Below are 14,439 nucleotides of genomic sequence, written 5' to 3'. Positions count from 1 at the left end.
AAAGAAAAGTGTACAATCATTGCTTTCTACCGGTGCTAACATATGGGGCAGAAACTTGGAGATTAACAAAGAAGCTCGAGAACAAGTTAAGGACCGCACAAAGAGCGATGGAACGAAAAATCTTAGGACTAACGTTAAGAGACAGGAAGAGAGCGGTGTGGATCAGAGAACAAACGGGGATAGCCGATATTCTAGTTGACATTAAGTGGAAGAAATGGAGCTGGGCAGGCCATGTAATGCGTAGGATGTATAACCGGTTGACCATTAGGGTTACAGAATGGATACCAAGAGAAGGGAAGCGCAGTCGAGGTCGGCAGAAAACCAGATGGGATGATGAAGTTAGGAAATTTGCAGGCGCAAGTTGGAATACGCTAGCGCAAGACAGGGGTAATTGGAGATCGCAGGGAGAGGCCTTCGCCCTGCAGTGGACATAAAATATAGGCTGATGATGATGACGATGATGATGATGATTATGGTTATGTCGTCAGCATATATCACGTAATGTATATCCTCAATTTTCTCCAAATTTCTTGCAACCCTAGACATTGCTAAATAGTATAGCATGGGCGAGAGTACTGCTCCTTGCGGGGTGCCCCTATTTCCCAAGTTCTTTGCCTCTGACTTAAGCTCCCGCAACATGAGGTGTGCAGACCTATTTCGGAGAAAGTCCTTAACCATGTTAAAAAATCTCTTGCCTAGCCCCATCGCAGAGAAAACGTCAAGTATGGCCTTATGATATATGCGGTCAAAGGTTTTTTCCACGTCCAAAGCCAAGAGCGCTCTCGTGTGCGCTGGGCTGGCCTGTACGAGCTGGTGCTTGATCAGGAGCATAGCGTCCCGAGTCGACAGCCCAGGGCGAAAGCCAATTAAGTTGTACGGTAAAATGTCATTTTGTTCAACGTATTTCGTGAGTCGATTGAAAATAACGTGTTCCATAGGCTTACCTAGGCATGATGTTAGCGAAATAGGACGGAGGTTGTCTACGAGTGAGCTGTTTACCTGGTTTTGGTTTTGGGTAGCAGTGGCATGATGACTTCATAACCCTGGTATTTTTCGGCAAAAATCTTGTTTCCACGACCCATATGGGCCGCATAATCCGCTCTATCGGAGCTCATGATGACACAACCGTTCGCTAGTGCGTCTGGAAATGGAATGCGCCGACGGCATTGCGCAACAGCAGCGAAGGTGCACTTTCGTAATATCTTGGCGAACTGCCAAAAGAAAGAAAACAGAAAAAAGACCGAAAAAGTAAGGGGAAGTCATTGTTCACATCCCCTATGACCAAAAAAGAAGCACAAAAAAAAGAAGAAAAAAAAACAAATAAGCATAACAAATAACCCGAAGCGAGAATCATACCCCTAGACCAACGAGCCGACGGTATTGCGCAACAGCGGCGAAGATACACTTTCGTAATATCTTGTCCGTGTACTGCCACGGTACTGCCAAACGTGTTCTGGTGTACACGTGTAACGTGAATAACGTGTACTGCCAAACGAAAGACAACGGAAAGAAAGTCACAGGCCTGCGCGGCACACGCAGCACAGTCATAGCGTAAGCTGGTGGAGCGGCTCAGGAGCAGCTGCAATTTCGGCACCATGCACAACAGGGTCTTCGCGGCAAAGTCTCTTCGCCTCGTTTAACAAGGTGAAGAGACTTTCCGCCCGGCGTCGACGGCGAGCTGCGTCTTGTAATGCTCTCTGCACAGTATTCTGCTGAGCCCGATGATGCCTGGTTGTAGCCGCGCACGTTGCTCTACGATTCGCTTCTTCAGCAGCGGTTCGTACTTTGCGAGGAGACGCCATAACGTGTACCGAAGAGGTATCCAGAATACGTGGCGCACATCTCACATACCTTGACCCGTGGCACGGTACCTTGTTGCTGTTGTTGTTGTTGTTGTTGATGATGATGATGATGATTATTATTGTTTATTGGAATCTTCAAAACAGGCTGGTGACAAATAGTCACCTAGCCTGCTTGAGTTAACCAGGTCCAGTTACATGCAACATGCAACTGCTATATGCAACCTACATGTCAGGCACGCTGCGTTTGCAGGCGCCTTAACTAGATGGCGCCACCATACTAGCGGAGGCTCGGGATCGCGTTGATTGCGCGCCTCGTCTGGATCGCATCTCGTCGTCTACGCCTGTGCGCTTGCCTAGGGCGCGTTTATAGGGCATTTTTCCGCTGCCTGATAGCAAGCGCTTGCGTGGCTCAGTCACTCTACTTCCGGTCACCGAGCGTGACGGTTGATAGGATCATGGCCTCTTCCGAGGCAGCGACAGCGGTCACTTTTGGCCGCCTAAACAGGCGTAACGACGAAGACAAGGAATATCCGTTTATTTTACCGCAACTGCCGAAAGGACGAGTGACGATTAATACCGTGTTTCTACACGGGGATGTACGTGCAAGACCGTACGGGGTCGAGGACTTCAAGGACGCCTTGCTGCCTGACGTCGTATGCATAGGGGCGTACTAGAGATCAACCACGTCTGGGCGGGGACAACTCAGTGATGCGACCGCCACGAAAATTGAAGGAACTGCAGGTGAAGGGACGACGGTGCGTCATGGTCGACCCGGAGGACCAGAAGGTGAAGCTTAGGCTTCACTGGCGTCAGTACGGCGTTGCCAGCGATGACATACGGGCGGCGTTCGTGACTTTCCGCAAGGTGGGGGAGGTAAGCTGGGAGAGCTGGCGCGTCGAAGGCATGGGAGACAAGACGTCAACGACAAGGACCGTGCTCACAGGCGGAAAGTTTTCATTTTTCCGGGGGGGGGGGGGGGGGGGCTCACCAGCTTTCCGAAACCTACCTACCTATATATATATATATATATATATATATATTTCTTTCTTTCTTTCTTTCTTTCTTTATTGTTACGCCCACGAAAGGCGTTTATTGAACAGGCAGAGTTAGTCACATAAATCTTGTAGTCGGTATTTGTCAGACTGATCGGGCGATACGCTCGTACAGATAATAATGTTTCGGGGTCACTGCACTTTGGGATTAATACAGTATGACTGCGGCGAAAGCAGGTGGGTAGCGTCTGTTTATCATACGCCTCTGTTATTACGTCGTGCCACATTCCTGCCAGTTCTTGCTTAAAAGCCCTATAAAATCGTGCTCCAAAACCATCTGGCCCTGGCAATTTCCCGGGGCTTAGTTTATCGATGGCTCGTTCCATTTCTCTGACACTGATAGGGCTCTCAAGGCTCACTTTCATACTTTCATCTAGCCTAGGCATTTGCTGCAAAAATTCCTCTTGGAATCCTTCGCAAAAAAGTCTTTTCTGTCCTAGCATGTCCTCGTAATATTCTTCAAACGCACGCAAAATGGTTTCTTTTTCCCGACCGACGTCATTCTCATAAGTTATGGCGTTTATCTCTTTTCGTGAGGCATAACACTTCTCGTCGGAAATCGCCCGCTTCGTGGGTTCTTCACCACACAAAAGCATTTCCGCGCGTCCGCGAATAATTGCTCCTTTGTATTTTTCAATGTCAAGCCGTTCCATTTCAACTTTTGTTTTACGAACTTCTTTCGATAACGTTCGGGGATTACTTGTTTCCACGTTCAGAAGAAAATATAACTGAGCTTGCAGTTCTTTTTCTTTCCTTTTTCTATCTGTCTTAGCAAGCAGGATCTTTCGATTGCATCTAACTTCATTTGTTCTTTAAAGCATCCCCACGCTTCAGCATAGCTCGTGTTATGTCTTGCGTGAAACGCTTTAATACCATCCTTCATTTTGGTAACGAATATGTCATCTTCTATAAGCTTAACATTAAATTTCCATAGTTTCCAGCTAAACCTTGGGGGCTGTTTGGGTCCCATCGAAACTCCAGCAACGCTATGGTCACTAAATGATACATGTAAGACATCATAATCACTACAATTTTATAACACTTGTGCAGATACATAAATGCGATCTAACCTCGTGTGGCTGTTTTGCTGGTAGTGCGTGAATTTCGAAACCCCAGTGTTAACAAAAACATAACCCACATCTTCTAGTTCATGCTCGTCCACAATCCTTACGAGATAGTTTGAACTAGGATCACAAATATGTGACCCCTGCATTCTATCCACGTTACACACGCAGTGAAAGTCACGCATCATAACAACAGCCCCTTCCCATTTTAGGTGACCCTCCAAAACTTCAAAAAGCCTGGGTCGTTCCCCTACTTCATTTGGAGCGTAGACAAATAACACGCCATGTGCTTGCGCTGAAAATAAAATCGCACACTATTAAACGTCCCATTTGGTCATTTATAACACTTTCTACACTTATACCCGAGGTATTGCATATAAAGAGCGCACAACCACCAGCCCTTCCAACAGCATGAGATACACACACAAAATCGCGTGACTGAAAGCGCTCTACCATTTTGTCCGTCCCTTCCGCACTTTCTATCTTTGTTTCCTGCACAGCAATAAGGTCCAGATCACTATCCGCAAGAAGCCGTGGAAATTGATATTGCTTCTTGGGTCCCAAGAATCCCCTTACATTAATCATAGCCACTCGCAATGCTGTTTCTATGCGAATCATTTCGTTGTGAGCAAGAGACAGACTGAATCATCTTCACGCACGTTTCACAACAGTTGTACGCAATTCACACTGCCAATAAAAGTCATAATATAGCCCATTGCGTAGATTCTGACGTTGCGCATCTGCTGCCTGAACCGTTGCCAGCCCACAATAAAAAGACCCCCCCCCCATGTCTCAGAAAAGAAGGGAATGAAAAAACACCCGAGTCACACATCCCAGTTAAGTCGGTGCTGTCACCGACGGTTTCCTGCTCGGTGGCAAATTCGGCGCCTGCTTCAGGCTTGGCCGACGACCAGTTGTGGTTTTCAGTAACGGTTCATTAGGACTCACGCCATCTGCACTTTGTTCGAGATCTTCTTCATGGGCGCGTTTAATCGGTGTCCCACTTGCGCCTGGTCCACTTGTGTCCATCGCAAGTTCAACACTGGAAGCTAGTCACAGGGCTCTTCAAGTTCTTTTCCGCGGTGTCTTCTTTGGATGTTTGATTGCTTAACGTCTGGTTCTCCTTTAAGTCGACTTCTTTGTCCGCCCCTTCAGCAGGTGGAGTAGAAGACAGGGTGCTCTTCAGTCCGCTGGCAGTTTCTTCCGCATCCACTTCCGCAAAACTTCGTCGGTGTTAGAAGCCCCGGCGACATTCGCGTACGTTCTTACGCACTCGCTTTCTTCATGACCGAAGCGTCTACACATCGTACAGCGTGGCACACGACAGTCTCGTCTGATACGCCCCTTACGGTTGCATGCCGTAAGCACCACGGGGCTCTTCCTGGTGCGACAACAAGTGACATAGTGCCAGATATACGTAGCTGACGCGGTAAGTCGTCAACAGTCACGCCAGCCTTTAGTTTCAGGCTAACCGTGCGCGTGGACGTGCCCTTGTCTTGAATGCCTTGAACGTGCCAGCGCTCTCGGAGTATATATATCTGTCACTTTCCCGTATGGGCTTAGTGCTGCAGGAACATCGTCATCATGAATGTTGTGAAGCAGCCAGTGAAGTTTGACGCGCACGTCCTGGCTCCACGGGTCCACAAGAAGGCAGCGTCGCTCCTTGACCTTCACGTCTCCAATGCTTAGAATCTTTTTCATGGCTTCCGGGCTTTTAAAGGTCACCGCCCACACGTGGTTCATCTCGAATGCTCCTAAGGTGACAACCTCGGGAAGCAATCCCAGTTGAACCAGCGTGTCCCGAAAATCCTCGGCACGGAAAGGTCTGGCCTTTACTTTCCCCATGGAAAAAAACCGTATTCAAAACACACGGACCTGTGGGCAGCTGCGGTAGAACCACTTGGTATTCCTGTGAACCGACTTCTTCCATCCTGTTTCCACTGCTTGAAACAGCCATTGTAACCGCCCCAAGGGAGCATATGACAACACGTCCTTTCGCTAACGCGTCCGGAAGTGGAATCCTAGACCAACGAGCAGACGGCATTGCGCAACAGCGGCGAGGTACACTTTCGTAATATCTTGGCGAACTGCCAAACGAAAGACAACGGAAAAAAAGATCGAAAAAAAAAAGGGGGCCGTCATTGTTCGCATCCGCTCTGACAACCTAAAGCACGAAAAAAAGAACAAAAAAGACGAATAAGCATCGTTGGTCATTTCTGAGAAAAAGAAAACTACAACGGGCTCGTCCGGGATTTGAACCGGGGACCTCTCGCACCCGAAGCGAGAATCATACCCCTAGAGCAACGAGCCTTTTTTTTCTTTATTACCTTGTGATCAACATTTCACAGATGCAGCAATTGCAAACAAAATGTACAGGAAAATCCCTAGCCACTCGGCTAGTTCGTGTGTTTTAAAATGGCTTGATATTGGCCAAATGATCAAAAACAGTAATCCATTATGGAGGATCATCTAGTGCCTTGTATACATCTCGCATGTAGATAAGTTTCAACGAAATAATCTCTTGCCGATCTTGGACTCAAATGCGCATGTCTGACGTCCATTCTTGTTCGCCAGACGCTGTGCATACACATCACCATGAACATATCACTTTGTACACTCTTTGGTTCCACACAAGGTAAGTAACGAATGCCGAAAGCGCTTAAAGGTAGGTCCTTTTTTAAAGTCCTTTCAAGCACATCCTATAGGAACATCGCGTCATGGCAATCAAGAAAAAGATGTTCAATTTATTCCGGTTTTCTACATATTAGGCAGTTTACAGACCATGGAACGAAGAGGCCTTTGCTCTGCAGCCATGGTTTTACAGGGAGGGTATCGGTATACAATTGGAAAAAAAAAGGATTTCATTGAGGCCTTCACTGGCATTCGCTTAACATGCTTGAGGACGTCAAGCTCTGAGCCCAGCTGGTACAGCCCGCGGTACACAGGAATTGGCAAAAAAAAACATCAAGTCTTTGTACAATCGCTTACGTGTCACAGTCGATAAGTATTCATAGGAAAATCTGGCCCTAAGAATCTGCATAGCCGCTACAACTTCGCGTAGGTAGCCAGATAAGAACACTGGCCGAAAAAAATACGTTGATATAACGTAGTCTGGCAAGGCATCTCGTAATCGCACTTGGATTACAGTTCGAAGAAATACGTCAGCTTGATCACGCAAGAAAAAAAAACCTCGTCACAATCTGCTTAAAAAACAGGTGCGATAGCCCCAAGTCCCCGTTTTTAACTTAATGAAAAAGGTTGCAACGACTCATGCGCTCCCAAGTCGACCCCCAGATAAAGACTGCAAACACTCTGGGCAGTTTTTATACAGAAACCCTAGTCATGCTTAACACCTGGAGCACATAGTATACCTTAGCTATCAAAAACACATTACAAACGGCTGCTCTTGACAACATAGAAAAATTATGCCCCCCCCCCCCCCCCCCCGTTTTTCTGTTTGTAATTCAACTCTTCTTGCTTCATCTGCCCAATAGTCTTTGCTGTCCTTATAGTGTTTCAGTTGAACTCCTAGATAGCTATCGGGAGTTGTGCTCTATTTTGTGTTGCACATAATGTCTGGAGCACTTTCCCAGCTGCCATGCCAGAACCCAAGACATTTATTCCAGCTTATCATGCTTCCTGTTGCTCTACAAAAATTGTTAGCCGCTTCTACAACTTCGTACACGCTTTCTTCATTTGTGAAAAATGCAGCTATGTCATCCGCATAAGCGAGGATTTTAACTTCACTGTTGAAGAAAGTGTAGCCTCGAATACTCGGATTTGCAAGTACTTTTAAACAAAAGGGTTCCAGGTAAAGATCAAAGAGGAGGGATGACAAACAACAGCCTTGTTTTACAGATGTTTCAACACGAATCATTTCACTTAATTTCTTATTGATGACAAGTCTCGCTGTGCATTTATCAGAGACCATTTTCACACCATCTAGAAATACAGATCCTACATTGACGTGCTTCAGGATGAGGAACAGAATTTCATGCACAACTCTATCAAAAGCCTTGTTCAAATCCAGTTGAACCATTGCAACTCGATCCTGCATAGCGTCGCAACATTCGAGAACAGTTCTTGCTACGTGAATATTTGTAAGAATTGATCTTCCTTTAATTACGCAAGTCTGATGTGGACCTACCAGGGACTTAATAACACTTCGGAAACGGCGAGCCAAAACTTTCATAAAGATCTTGTAATAAGTATTCTTTAAACTTATTGGTCGGTATGCTTCCACAGAAAGCAGTTTCACCGGGTCATTAGTTTTCGGAATCAGGATCACATGGGATGTTCGAAAGGACGGTGGTGTTAGTTTTTCTTCGTAGTATTCTTGACTCTGCCATGTCCCTTTTAAAGAACTTGTACACGGCTGCACCGAGACCATCTGGACCAGGAGATTTGCCAGGACTGAGATCGTCTATCGCCTGCTCAACTTCCGCGACTGTTATTGGCCTTTCCAGTGACTGTTTTGTTTCGTCAGAAAGCTTAGGCATAAGCGGCAGAAATTCGCTTAGAAACCGTTCAGTATCACATGTTTTATGACTAAATAATTTTCTATAATATTCAACAAAAGCAAGCTGTATCAGATCACCATCTTGAGTAACGTCATTGCGAAAACTGATTTCGTTAATTTCTTTTGATACTGCATGTTTCTTTTCGTCGCATAGCGCGCGTTTGGTGGACGTTTCGCCCAACCAAAGCCGCTCGGACCTCGCCCTTATAACTGCGCCACGATACTTTTCTGCTTCTATGGTCTCGAGCTTCGCCTTTACTTCTTTATTTCTTTCGAGAGCAGCCCAGGCTTAGCATTTTCTACGCTAACCATGTAGTCTAACTCGCTAGGCAGCTCTTTTTCTTGCTGCCTTTCTTTCTGCCTTAAAACACTTGCTCTTTCCAATGCGGCGACCTTGAAGTCGCATTTAAACTGTTCCCACACCAGCATAAAGTTGCATGTTTGATTCAACCACATGCTATCTATATATTCCTTGATCTTTGCAACGAAAAATTCATCCTGTAATAATTTGTTGTTGAATTTCCACAATTCCCAGTTAAACTTTGACACTTTTTTTTGTACCAATGGTAAGTATGACTAAAGAGTGATCGCTAAAGCTCGCATGCTGTGTATCATAATGGTAACATAAAGACACTAACTCAAAAGGGACATAAATTCGGTCTAATCTGGCATGAGATACATTTTGAAAATGGGTGTATTTTACTTGGTCTTCATGCGTCAACACTAAAGCTATATCTTCGAGTTCATTATCCTCAATCATTTGATGCAATAATTCTGCCCTTTTATCGCTATAAGTTTTACTGTTGGATCTATCTTCGGGTCTGCATACGCAATTGAAGTCACCAAACAATAACACACTTCTCTCGCATTCTAGACAGGGTCGCATGGTACTAAAAAGATTTCTCGCTCAAAGGTTCTATTCGGTGCATAGACACAAACTACACGCCAGAGAATATCAGCATAAAGAAAATCACAAAAAACTAGTCGGTCATTGTCACAAGAAGACACAGATTCAATGATTACAAGGCTCTTTCGAATAAAGATAGCACAGTGTATTACAAGATAGCCCTACCAACTGCTTGACTCACACGCACATTATATCTGTTGCGAAAGACTTCAATCATTTGATCAGTTAGTTCTTCACTCTCGATTTTGGTCTCTTGGACCGCTAACAAATCAATATCATTTTCTAAAAGAATTCGATTTAGCTGACATTGTCTTCTTCGCGCAGAAAGGCCTCTCGTACTGAAGGTCGCGACTCGCAGGGCATATTTAAATTTAGCTGCCATCTCTATTAGGAAATATTGCCAATATCCTACTCACATATTCGCGTCAAACATGCAGGCCCACCCGCGGTGAGAATAGGCTTCATAATCGCTGCACTTCCAGAGAACTAAAGCACGAGAACACCCCTTTCCGTGAGCGGGGTTGTACAATGGAAAAAGAAAAAAAAGGGGCTAGCCGCCGCTAAGAAGCCGGCGGCGTGGAATTAGTCCGTCGGTCTGTCGTAAGGTTTGGCACTGGCTTGAAAGACTGCCGTCAGGAAGTTGCAGCCTTTGTGGGAGGTTCCCCGGTTGTCGCTGAAACACCACTCGCCATGGTGTCCCCAGTCTCCTTTCGCGTCCTCTTTACAGGACCGCTGCCAGTCACTGCCATGTCGACATCGGTGATGGCATCCTCTGTGGCTTTCGCGTTCTCAGGAAGAGTGCCGTCGGTGCCTTGGGTCTTGATTGCGTCTTCTTTTAGCGCTTCTGGGCTCGCTGCGGTAGCAACACGCGCAGGGTCTTTCTCGCGACTCAATTCCTTGACGTTTTCACATAGTATTTGTAGAGGCTTTGGGGCCTCCGCCTTCGCATCGTCGCCGTGACCTGGCGTGGCATCTTCTGCATCTGCTGCGCCCATCATGTGCTCGGAAACTAATTCCCTCCGGGCCGGGCCTGTTACGCTGGCATAGGAGCGCACGCACTGGGTCTCGTCGTGGCCGTAACGACGACAGAGCCCGCAACGTGGAACACGGCACTCGCGACGTATGTGGCCGATGCCGTGGCATCGAAGGCAGAGCGGAGGTCTGCCTGGGACGTGAACGAGTGCCAAGTCTTCACCGACACGCAGCTGATGAGGCAGATCGTCGATGGTAACGCCCACCTTCAACTTCAACGTTACGGACCGCGTCGTCGACCCTTTATCGAAGCAGCCTTTAACCTTCCATTTTTCTCTCTTGGATTTCTGTCACCTTTCGGAAGGCGGAAAGTGCAGTTCGAACATCGTCGTCTGGTACCCCATGAAGTAGCCAGTAAAGCTTCAGACGAACGCCTCGGTAGCAGGGGTCTATAACCATACAGTGCTCGTCCTTGACATTGAAGGCGTCTGCAGCCAGTATCCTCTTTTTTCCTTCTTCGCCACTAAACGTTACTGCCCACAGGTGATTCATTTGGTATGCCCCGAGGGCAACCACCTCCGGCAGCAGCGAAAGACGGTCGAGTGCATCGCGGAAATGCTCGCATCGAAACGGCCTTGCCTTAAGGCAACCGTGCAAAAAAACGGTATTCAAAACTGATTCACCTGTGGGCAGATGCAGAAAAACAACCTGATAATCTTCAGCCGGCTTGTCAGAAGACCTGATTCCGCGGCCATTGGCCGCTGTATCCGCTCCGAGGGAGCACATGCTTTCACAACCAGTTCGCTTCGGAAGCCGGAAGTGGAATCCTAGACCAACGAGCCGGCGGCATTGCGCAACAGCGGCGAGGTACACTTTCGTAATATCTTGGCGAACTGCCAAACGAAAGACAACGGAAAAAAAGATCGAAAAAAGGGGCCGTCATTGTTCGCATCCGCTCTGACAACCTAAAGCACGAAAAAAAAAGAAAAAAAAGACGAATAAGCATTCTTGGTCATTTCTGAGAAAAATAAAGATACAACGGGCTCGTCCGGGATTTGAACCCGGGATCTCTCGGTACCCGAAGCGAGAATCATACCCCTAGACCAACGAGCCGACGGCATTGCTCACCAGCATAACATCTTTTCACTATAGCCTTCCTGGACACGGCCATAGCGCCAGATAGCTCACCGCTAGCGACATCTTGCGGCGGCGCCATCTTGGGCTGTTTGCTCTCCGGTCTTTCCGTCGATACGCGTACATTCGTCGCATCGTATGTCCTCAAGTTCTCGTGTTCGTTTTGTGTAAGCTTTGCGGAGACGTTAGTTCGGTTTGTTTGTGAACCTATGAGCTTACATCACTAACAGGACGGTCGGCATCGAGTGCTTTGCAATTTGTGGTGTCTGTGCATGAGTGGTGCGCGCTCCAGGGTCGTGGTTACGTTTCGATGGCTGGTGTTGCGTAAGGAGCCCGTTGACTTGGGAGGTAAGTTCACTCAACATGTTTCTGATTTAATTCACCGCGTTAATGTTCACAACAACGTTATAGTGACAATTTTCACAGCGAGCACGATGAAGTAGCACTTTTTGCTCGTCAAATGCCACTACAACGCTGCATTCCCGTGCCGCTGTCGGAAAAGTGTTCACCTAGCTGCAGTAAATGTGGCACCGCACTAGCGCTGCGCTTGAAAGCTATCGCTCGCAGTTTCTTCGTGACAGCAGTTCGCTGTAGCTGTACTGCATTGACGTCGTGCTTGTCCTGTTTTTCAACGTGGTAAAAGTCGGTGGTCCGTTGAAGCCAATCGAGAAACCTCGCTATTGACTCGTCGTGATATGCTGTCGCATGAGGCCGATATCCGCCTACATATTTTTTGTTGAGATCAAAAATGATTAATTGCGTGGGCGCCAACAATCTGGGTCGAACTACTTAAGCTCATTCATCAACACCTAGACTTTCCTGGGTGGTGTTGGCTCGGTGCCTAGGTAAGGCATGCGACTGCCTGCAGTCTCGATTGACGGATCTTGAATGCATAGATCCCGATCGAGCAAAATCGCTGTCGGTGTGTCCGTGCGAGCATTATGCAGTAATTGATGGCATATTGTGGACGTATCGTTGTGAGCAGCCGTAGTATCTTAGAAGGCTTAGAAGGTAGGCTGTCGCGCTGCTGGGCTCTCATAGACGCGGGTTCAATTATCGGCCACGCCTACCGCATGTTGAAGCAGGCGAAATGCGAGAACACACGCGTGTCCACAGTTTTGTGGTTAAAATTATTCTGGTGTTCCCCACTACGTTGTGCTACATATTATCATGGTTTTCTCGAATAAAATCTCACAATTACATCAGGTGTCGTTGCTCTTCTTGACTTCAATATTTTCCCCTTTCGGTAAAAAATAATTTATTCACACTAATTGTTACCCATCCGAGGAAGCCAATAACCCTTTTATTAACTTTTTTTTAGGCGGCTGCAGCTATGACCATCCTGACATGGTGTAGAGATGGCTGGACAACATGCGAGAGTGGCGTGCTGTGAGAGCCCCTGACACAATTTTTTACTTGTTGAATTCCAAGGCATGCGACCTGCAGGCTGTGAAGAATTACAGGTCGCTGGAATCCTACAACTATCTCCAGAGCCGTTGGGTCGGCAAGTTGTTGGTCCACCGCATTGACCAGGAGCTTAGCTACATAAGAAGGGAAGTGTCTCCATCACAAGCTGTTAGTTGCACCCCCCGTACTGCTTGGATTTGTGCAAAAATGAGTGGGGAGGTCATGACGGCTGGCTGCACATGTATGGCTGGAAAAGGTAAAGTGTGTAGCCATGTCGGAGGCATATTGTGGGAAATTGACATGGCAGTGTGTCAAGGGTTGACGACCAAGACATGCACCGACCAAACAGCAGCCTGGAATGCAGGCACGAAGCGGAATGTTCCTCCCGCTGCTCTTGAAGACACAATTTCACATACAGCAAGGTGTTGGGGACACTCAGCCTGCAAGGCACTCAAGGCCACTGTTTGTGCTACAAACCAAGCTGGAAATACAGAAGCAGCATGAGGAATCACAATTTCCTGACCTTTTCACCATTCCTGGTATGTATTTCAGATAGTACACCACTGTCATATGCCTCAATACTGGGAACCTAGTGCTGCTCTATTACAAAACACCCACTCACTTTATGTCCAGCTGTATGCAAATGTGTGTTACAGGCTGCTTTGTATGTGCTGATGAACAAAAAAACTGCCTGAAATAGATTAGAAAGTGCATCATTGATTGTCTTTTAAGAAGTTGCTTCATGTCCCATCAACATCTTGTCTGTTTATTTCTAGTTTCATGTTACATTATTTTGTAAAATTGTCCCAAACATGTTAAGGCTTGCATGATTCAAAGATTCTGCTTAATGGCTGTTGAGATGACATTCATGGATGGTATCCTTTTTTTTAAAAAAAGTTTTTGCATCGAATGAGCACGACAAGAAAATAACTTCCACCAGATTAGTCTGATAAACAGTAATTTGAGTGTTAATCTGCTTATAAATTACATTGAGCTTGCCATGCACCTTCTTGCCATAAAATAGTACGATTTGTAATTGAATGTGGGTTTAAAGATTAATTCTTTTGTACACAAGCAGCAATGAAAAGCAGTGTTCAGATGAAGGGCTCCAAAGCACTTGTGCTTTACCACTTTTATAGAGCAGCTTCTGTTAGGTGGGGATTACGTTTGGAGTGGGAAGGAAATTTGCAAGCTCAATGCTCTAAAAGTCTCTTGAATATGTGTGGTCTGCTGACTGACCCAAAATATCTGTTGTGCACCCGCACTATTTTTGATACACGTGTCAGTGACACTTGTGAGGCTGAAATTTCAGTCTTTCAAGAGGAGTAGTATTTTCAAAATGAGTGAAAGCTTTTCAAAGGTTTTCTGAAACGCTCAGTGAATGTTGGGAAATCAGATTTGTGCAGCATTTGGGAAATCTGTGGCTCTGCAAGAGTGCTGTCAACGTTGGTGTGCAACATTTGTGATAAAATTTGCTGCCTTGGAGACAAGTTCTCTTGTTGGAACATTGGCATTGCCTGTTCAGTTGTTTCCCATTATTTCAAACTTCAACCTTCCCCAACACTGCTACTCGTTTGCTTGA

The sequence above is a fragment of the Dermacentor silvarum genome, chromosome 1, assembly GCF_013339745.2.
Source record: "Dermacentor silvarum isolate Dsil-2018 chromosome 1, BIME_Dsil_1.4, whole genome shotgun sequence".
Taxonomy (NCBI): Eukaryota; Metazoa; Arthropoda; class Arachnida; order Ixodida; family Ixodidae; genus Dermacentor; species Dermacentor silvarum.
The sequence above is the reverse complement of the archived record's forward strand: the minus strand, read 5'-3'. Positions refer to the sequence as shown.